At 48.3% G+C, this 9,097-nt stretch overlaps 1 protein-coding gene across 6 annotated transcripts in view; it reads left to right on the top strand.

The window, feature by feature from the left end:
- Positions 1-2,001, top strand: part of exoc6b (exocyst complex component 6B) — a 111,220-nt gene extending 109,219 nt beyond the window's left edge. For all 6 annotated transcript variants that reach the window (XM_061251997.1, XM_061251996.1, XM_061251993.1 and 3 more), the window contains one exon: positions 1-2,001. This exon is cut by the window's left edge and continues 805 nt beyond it. The gene's annotated coding sequence lies outside the window, so the exon portion shown is untranslated.
- The last annotated feature ends 7,096 nt before the right edge of the window (positions 2,002-9,097 follow it).

Genomic DNA, 9,097 nt, shown 5'->3' with positions numbered 1-9,097 from the left:
TGCAACGGATCGTTGCCCACATCAGTCACTACGCCCAAACGGAACAGGGGAGAGTTGGGTCACATCTACGGCTACGCCCAAACGGAACAGGGGAGAGTTGGGTCACATCTATCGCCACGGCCAGCTGTACCGCGGACAGTTGGGCCACATCCGTCTCTTCGCCTGCCTGTAGGCCCCCTCCTGTCACGTGCTGTGGTGTTCACGCCTGCGCTCTGTGCTCCCGTCTCCCCCCGGTCACCTCCCACCGACGCCTGCGTTCCTCTGGGGCTCGCCACGCCCCCCTGCGCCGCAGTGCACTCTGGGAAGCCCTGGTCCTCGGCGGGGGGTTTCCCCCGGGTCCGTTTAGCGTGACGGGGCCGTGGAGGAACAGGGCAGCGGGTCACGCTGCGGAGGCCTTACCTGACCCTGTGACCTTTGACCTTGTTTGAGTCCCGTGTTACGCTGACGGTCCCCTCTGCGAATGTGCTGATGTGCACTGAGGGTTGAGCTCCCCTCCCCTCCCCTCCCCTCCCCTTCAGCCACTCTTCTTCTGGGGTCCTGATACCAAAGACTGCCGTTCCTGGAGGGGCTCTCCGCCGTCGGGCAGAGAGGCGGATGTGGGTGTGTGGGGAAGGGGGTGGGAGGAGGACAATCGTCGCTGTGGGGAGGGAGTAAATGAGTGTGCCTTCTGCATACAGCCCCTGGGTCTTCTCATGACAAACTGTCCACAGTCTCAGCCCCCGAAATCATGCTGTATGTGTTCATCAAATCTCTTAGGTCTTCCAGTCTCTATGAATCCCCAGGGGGTCTCAATCTACGTGTAAACTTATAAGCACAGCTAAAAAAAAAACTTAAAAAAAAAACAAACAAAAAAAATCTAAAAAAGTATTTAATGATCTAAATCCTCCCTGTTTGTCATTGTCATATTAATGTGGGTGCAATACAGTTTTAATGTAGGGAGGTTGGATTGCATTTAGGTGTAGTTTTTCTGGGTGGGGGAGAATATGGGGGGTGTGAGTGTGTGTGTGTGTGTATTGAGGGGAAACTGATGTGCGTTTATCTCATTTAAAGGGATTGTTGTGAAATAAAGGCGCATATTTGATCACACAGACAAAAAGGGAAAAGACCTGCCCAGTCTTCCTGGAGGATAACCTGCACTGTCAGCCCAGTCTTCCTGGAGGATAACCTGCACTGTCAGCCCAGTCTTCCTGGAGGATAACCTGCACTGTCAGCCCAGTCTTCCTGGGGGATAACCTGCACTGTCAGCCCAGTCTTCCTGGAGGATAACCTGCACTGTCAGCCCAGTCTTCCTGGAGGATAACCTGCACTGTCAGCCCAGTCTTCCTGGAGGATAACCTGCACTGTCAGCCCAGTCTTCCTGGAGGATAACCTGCACTGTCAGCCCAGTCTTCCTGGAGGATAACCTGCACTGTCAGCCCAGTCTTCCTGGAGGATAACCTGCACTGTCAGCCCAGTCTTCCTGGAGGATAACCGACCGGGAGGTGCAGAATGTTGCCCAGTCTTCCTGGAGAATAACCGACCGGGAGGTGCAGAATGTTGCCAAGTTAGCATTTCTTTTTACACGTGTACGTGCCTGTATGTTTGTATGTGTGTGTGTATTAATCTGTCTACAGATAGCCATGTTTCAGAAGTGCTTGCGGTTGGATGAACTTGTGGACGTGCCTTGACTTTAATTTTCTTTTTTTTTTATTATTATTTTTGTTTGTTTAAATCGAAATTTCTGCTGCCTGTTGGCGAGTTTGTCGCTCCGCGGCTGGTGTCGGGTCGGAGGCTGCCCCCCACCCCCACCCCCACCCCACCCCGCCCCCCCGCTGGTCCGCTGCACTGGGCCGGGGGGGGGGGGGATCGGACTGAGCCAATCCCAGAAGCAGAACCGGAAAAGGGCCTGTGGACAGCGTCCGCCAGCAGAGATGCTCTGTACAGTTTGTGTTCCATTAAACCACTAATGACCTTGGGCTATTACAATACTAATAAAGCTAAGGCAAGTATGGATAAATAATAAATAAAGAATCCAACGAAAAAGATGACGCAATTGGTGCGTGGGCCTTTTTGTTTTATTCACTTGTTGCGAAACGCTCCGGAGGAAAGCCCTCGGCTGTCGTCTGGATCGAGTTTTGACGCGTTGACGACGGCCTTAAAAACCCCCCTAAGTTCTGGCCGGCTGCGGTGTCCTTTCTGTTCCGCACTGCGGAACGGGTTTCCCCTCCGCCCGTTCCCACGGCTCTGCGTCGGCGTGGGGAACAAAGTCGTACGCGGGGTGAGGGCGCTGGAAGGCGCTGGAAGGCGCTGGAAGGTGCTGGAGGGCGCTCTGATGTGCCGGATGAGGAGTGAGGCGACGGCCTCACGGGGAGACTGGAGATGTTTAGGCTCGGCTCTCTGCTGCACGCCGGTGCACGGTGACTCCTCTCCCTCCGAGGGGGACGGTGGTCTCCAGTCCTGGGGTGCCTCTGGGGAGGGGAGGGGGGTGGGCCTGCCGTGTCCTCAGGAGAGGAACTTGGGTGGGCCAGTTCCACAATCCGGTGATTGTGGGTAACCAGAGCAATCCGCTTGTGTTGCTTCAGTCACACCGGTGTTGCATGCACACATGCTCTCTCACACAAACACACACACACACTCACACACACTCACCCACACACACATACACATATACTCACACTCTCGCTGTTGTCCATTAAAGTGATATGGGGGCTGAGGTCAGTCGATGGCATAGTGTGGCTGAGGCAGTAAGAGCAGTCGTCTGGCGGTCGGAGGGTTGCCCATTCGATTCCCACCCTGGGTGTGTCGAAGTGTCCCTGAGCAAGACGCCTAACCCCCAAATCACTCCTGATGAACTGGTGTGTGTGTGTGTGTGTGTGTGTGTGTGTGTGTGTGTGTGTGTGTGTGTGTGTGTGTGTGTGTGTGTGTGTGTGTGTGTGTGTGTGTGTGTGTGTGTGTGTGTGTGTGTGTGTGAGTGTGTGTGAGTGAATGAGAAGCATCGATTGTACCACGCTTTGGATAAAGGCGCTATATATACCATTCATAGCAACCGCTGATCGCGACCTCTGCTTAGACTGGAAGTGCAGAACATAGATGAGTCTGGATGCAGTCGTTTCAGAACTGAATCACTTCATCCTCTCCTGTGGGTCTTCTCCAGAATAGAAGTGACCTCAAACTGCCCTGTAAGGTTTGATTAATTTGAGCAATGTGACAACACCTTGATTCCTGTCCAAAAGGCGCTTTTTTTTTTGTAGAATGGAAGAAGCTTGCATAGGGCTGGAAGGTTATCCAGAGGGAAATCCAATTCATTTTCATTTTTTGGAACTCCCCATTTCTTTTTCTTACTTTGTGTGTATTCCTCGATGGAAATTTTGTTGCTATGTTGCTTGGCAAGGAAAAAATTATAATCCTGTACCTTAAATCTGCAAAGCCTCCAAGTCTGCATTTTAAGTGTCCTTCCAGAGGTCAAAAGTATGTTGTTTGTTGGCTGTAATTATCTACATCGTGGCCATGACAGGTGCTTGTGTCGCAAATCTTCTGAGATTTGGAAACCGCACACCAAAATGTAAATCTCGTGGATATTTTACGTCGTAATTTTCCTATTTGCGTTATTGCTCTAACCTTTGGGAAGGTGGAGCATCAAGAACGTGTGGAACGAGCTTGCCAATATTGAATACACCTGCAAGTCGCAAGTAGAGAGTGAGACCGAAATGATGTAAGACTATTCCGGTATTGCCACTGTGGTAATTATTATCCAGCGGGTCATGTGTTTTACAGCCTACTTCTTCCTCAATGTTATGGCGATGATAATGTCAAAACCTCATTTCTCTTGACATCCTCACAATACTATCATTGTTTATTGATGATTGATACTGATCTACCTACCGAAAGGTACACTGACACATTAACGTGACACGAGACACAATCGCACCTTCGTTTTCGCCGCCAGTGTGTTCATTCGCTTCACGTTGTTCTTGGACGTTCGTCAAGACTCCGCAGGGTTCACGTCCTTAAAAAGAATTTAGTGTCCCTCTCCCATGTTTTTATGTGTGATTACGGGTGGAAACGTAGCTGAAGCGTTGCTAGGACGCAAGGAGGCTTGTTTTATATTGAGATGGTACAAAGACTGCGGGTCTGGGTTTTCAGCAGTCGCATGTGGTGGCCATGAATGGGGGGGGGGGGGGGGGGGGGGGGGCTCAATTCAGCACGTGGAGCTTTGTGGGTAAACCAGCTTGAAACGCCAGTTTGAAATGCAGAAAATATGTGGCTTTAGGGGGAGGGTTGGTTATGAATGATGACCGAGGAGAAGAAATCTGATATTAAGATCAACTGAGAGGCGTGAGAACATCGCTAATAATGAAACTTCCAGTGACCTTCGCGTTACAGGTCTTTTTTTTCTTCTTCTTTTTTTTTACGTGGTATTTTGTTGTTATATGGTTTCCAAGATTGTGAAATTCTGCTTTTACTGTTAATCCGTACTTTCATTGACCGCAGCGGTCTAACAAGCTCCGTATGATTATAATGTTCTGCAGTTTCCCCCCGGCTTCCTTTCTCCGTTCGGGTGCGCATTACTTTATTAACCACTGCGGGGAATTCTGCAGGACTACACTTGGGTACGTCAAAGTGTCAAAACCAAGCTCAACGGTGCCTTCAACACTCGCGGAAGCTGGCTCCAATAAAGCAACTGCGCACAAACATTTTCTACTGACGCGCGGCCCCATTAGCTTAAAAGCGAAGGGGAGAAAGCGTGTCATTTTTCAGCCGTTGCACGCCACGGCGTTTGCCGTTGTGCTGCACGACGGAGCGCTATCGAAGCATTTTAATGGGACACAGCGCCGCACTTGTACTCTCCCGCGTCCCGCTGCGCGTCGTGGCAGACCGAAGATGCCACGCGGAGGAGATGTGCGCACTATTCTGTTCACGCGCAGGCAGGACGAAGATCCGACTAACCAAGGCAGTGCTGTGCCGCACCTCGAACTAGCATAAAGTTTTTTATTTATTTATTTTTTAATTTTTTTTATGTTAAACTGAAAAGCCATGGAAAGTTCCTATCTAATTTTCTAGACTGTCATTTCTTTTTTTTTTTTTTCTATTTTGGAATGGAAAAAATATATCATAAAAAAAATAGAAAGCAAAAAAAAACTCAACTCTGACAAGAAGTGATCTGTCAACAAAATTGAATATGATAGTTAAATTGTATTAGCTCAATTGTAAATAAATACTCAAAGAGCACTTTGCTGATGGTTGACTCAAGCCAGATATTTTGAGCATAATGGCCAAATCACCATATGGATCTAGACAGGGATGTCTCAAGACTGAGTGGCTGTCTGTAAAGGAATTGGGAGGTTGGGGCTGGCCCTGTTGTCTGAAGTTTGAACTCTGGCTCCCTTACGAGTGACTGAATCTGATAGCAGAGGCTGTATCAGTAGCAGTGTATTGCCGATGTCCTGGTCGGGGTTGTAGTGGGAATGCTTTGGCCAGCCAGGCTTCTGTAATAGTCAGACACCTTTCCCCTTATTGGTCCAAGGTGTCCTGTGATGCCATATGTGGTGTTGTGTGGAGAGTCGCCATTGGCTCCTGTGGGACAAGTTGGCTGAAAAAGCTGAGAATCTCTCAGGCTTTCTAAGGAGTGTCCAAACCCAGCTCCAGACCACAGGGCCCTACCGCACGTTACTGGTGTTTACACAATCAAAAAAATGGTTCGTATTCTGCAGAAAATTGTCTCATACTCGGAGAGTATGTCTCTTTAGTTATGCTTGTGGCAACGTTTTAAAATATATATATATTTTATTATTCTCTTAAATTATTGTAAAATATATTTTGACTGCTGGATTTGCGAAAGCTCTCTTTACTGAATAATGAACAATTATACACAATTCAATCATTTTATTTTGGATTAAGCAGAATTTTTGCTAGATAGACGGTGGCCACCATTCCTACCCTGACCGCACATTCCTAGTGTGGAAAGTGGTCACTGGCTCAGCGATGAGTACATTTGAGCATCGCACACCCTCCCCATGTGCTACACACAATGCGCATGAACACGCAATGCACACGCAATGCACACGCACTGCACACGCACACACACACACACACGCACTGCTCACGCACTGCACACGCACTGCACACGCACACACGCTCACACACTGCTCTCACTGAACACGCACTGACACGGCATTGTCCTGGTTGCGTTCGAGGTACAGCAGAAGGTGGATACTTGAGATTATTCTTAAAAAAAAGATGGCCCGGTCCAGTTTGAGATTAGGTCCATATGGTTCATAACGGGCATGGGCAGTGATGATTGAGTCGTGAGACGTGCGCTGAGTCGGAGTGCTTCGTCCAACCGTAAACGAGCGAGTAACAATGGAGCAGTCCTTTCCAGCCTTGCCTCTTGCCTTGAAATGGAGACGAGTCGCAAGCCAAAATCCCAAAATTGGCCTCCGGCGTCTCAAAGTGATGCAGATTCAGGGATGACCTAACTATTTTTACCAATCAAGCCAATTCTGGATTCCAGACGTGTTCTCATCCAAGCCCCCCCCCCCCCCCCCCCCCCACCACCACCGCACCCAACCCAACCCTGTCTCCTCAATGGGGCCCACATTCCTGAAAATACCTTAAAAATACCTTTTTATCTGCATTCATTTTTTATTCTTTAAATACATTTATTGTACTTAGTTTCTGGAAGCATAATTGCGAAATTATGCCGATCACAGTTTTGGAATAATCAGAATTATTATCGACACCACTATTCTTGGTTAACATCACTTATTATGACTCACTGATTGGTGAAATTAATTATTAAAAGCATTAAGGCATCAAAATTAGCCACGTTCCATTCAGGGAAAATCCAGTTCAGTTATTAGGTCAGCGTTTCCCAACCGGTGTGTCGTCTGGCGTGCTGTGTGAGGGTTCAAATCCCACCTCGGACTCAGGCAATTTCTTCACCTGTTACATAAGCAACAAAATAAATGTCACTATAATATACACTGAATATAAAACCTCAAAAGGATATTGACTGTAGACACATCACATCAACGTCAGTACATCACTGGCTTTTGAGAGCGGTGTGCCATGAGATTCTGTACGTTTGGAAGGTTGGCCGTGGAAGGAAGAATGTTGGGAAATGCTGTATCAGATAATGCATGCCGTATACAGGTGACGAAGACCTGCATTCATTAATTTCTTACTTTTTCAGTGCCCTCAGTATGGGAATGGTATAGTAGCAGTAGTTCACCATGCACTGCAGCGAAGGCCTGGAAAGGCATTTCCAAAAGATACCAAAGGATTTGTGATGTTAATGGGTTATAAGCATGATGCAGTTATCGCATTTATGGGCCATGCCACCAAATATTAGACTATTGCTATTATTTTCAGTAAAGGGTAATCCATTAACTTACTTTCTCACAACTGAAAATGGGGGGGGGGGGGGACTCAACACAAAAACGTAAGTTTATCTCTAAAATGGTTAGACATATACACATGCAAATACCATGAAATAAAAGATAATTGTCAATACATTTTTCTCATGTTCATATTTTGATCACAAATGCGAACGCGTTAAGCATATGGCAAAAATGGCTAATTTCACTCGACAGTTCCCATACATTTGGAGGGCCCTGTGTCTTTTGTGAGATAACTCTCGCCGGGGATGGAGATTCACAGCATGCCCATAAAAGCACTGCGCGAGTTCAGAAGCTTTTGGGGACGTGTACACAGCGTTGCACGCAGAGAAAGGGCTACGCTGAGATGACGGTGCTCTGGGAAGTCGGGGGCGGTGGTGAACAGAGGCAAGCGGAGGCTCTGGGGCTGGTGAAGGGGGTCGCACAGACTGCGTGTGCGCTGCCAAAAAACACCGAGCGCAGCCAGCGTGAGAACGCCTCCCCCCCCGGGAGAGAGGGGTCAGGACAGGCCGCCGCCCGGGGTGCCCGTCTGGGCCCGGACGCCGTGTGTGTCCCGCTTCAGAAAGGGACAGGACAGCAGAGCGTGCCGCAGGTCTCTGCAGTAAAACAAAAACGGCACAAAAAAAACACTTTACATGCGACGGCGAAACTTGGTCTGTTTTGCGTCCTTGTCTAATGAGGAAGCGGGTAAAAATAAATTGGGAGGAAGTTACTGTTTCAGCCGTAACTTCGTCCTCCAGCCGGAAGAGACGTGGCTTCATCAGCCGCAGGGAAGATGAAGGCCTGGTGAAGAAGATAGCGAGGCCATTTGCATGCCGTCTAGTCCTGATTCATTCGAGATGGCCATGTAAATCCAGCCGGTTCAGAATGTACCGGCACTTCTTCAACACGCAGATCCTCATCGGGGTTTCTAATCTGATGGACCACAAACACACTGCATGCTGACGGCACAGGGCCTGATCGGATGCCGTCCTGTACTTCCGTCCTGACGGCAGAAGAGACAGGTGCAGCGCTGTGGGGCCACAGGTGGAAGGTCCAGAGCTCAGAAAGTGAAAGTCCTGCCATCAGTTTCTTCATTACATTACATTACATTACATTACATTCATTCAGCTGATGCTTTTATTCAAAGCGACTTACAGTTGATTAGACTAAGCAGGTGACAATCCTCCCCTGGAGTAATGCAGGGTTAAGGGCCTTGCCTAAGGGCCCAACGGCTGTGCGGATCTTATTGTGGCTACGCCGGGGATCGAACCACCGACCTTGCGGGTCCCAGTGATGTACCTTAGCCACTACGCTATGCAAATCCAGGTGGTTGCAGCAAAATGCTGGGGAGGACTTTTACTTTCTGGATTTTCCACCTCTAAATGGGACACATTCTATAAACTAACCAGATGGTCAACTCTGTAGTCTTAATGCTGAAAGCTCTGTCTCTGCAGCTTCAGTTGTGGAGGGTCACACTGCACTTTTTTTGTTAAATTAAGTAAATAATAAACTAAACAATCCATATGCCTCTTTTCAAAGCCCTAATTGGGTGCTGATTGAAAGCAAAACACAAATACCTGCACACACCACAACCCTCCCAAACTGTCATGAGTCATGAAACCCTGCTTTATATTGTTGAAGCTAAAACATTAAAATTGGATGCATCTTATGAATATTCATGTACGTGGGGGCACAGCCAATGACAATACTGGTGGCAGTGGATGTTCTGTCCATTCATA

Source organism: Conger conger, chromosome 8 (genome assembly GCF_963514075.1).
Source record: "Conger conger chromosome 8, fConCon1.1, whole genome shotgun sequence".
NCBI lineage: Eukaryota > Metazoa > Chordata > Actinopteri > Anguilliformes > Congridae > Conger > Conger conger.
Note: the sequence above shows the minus strand (reverse complement) of the source record. Positions and strands in the feature narration are given on the sequence as shown.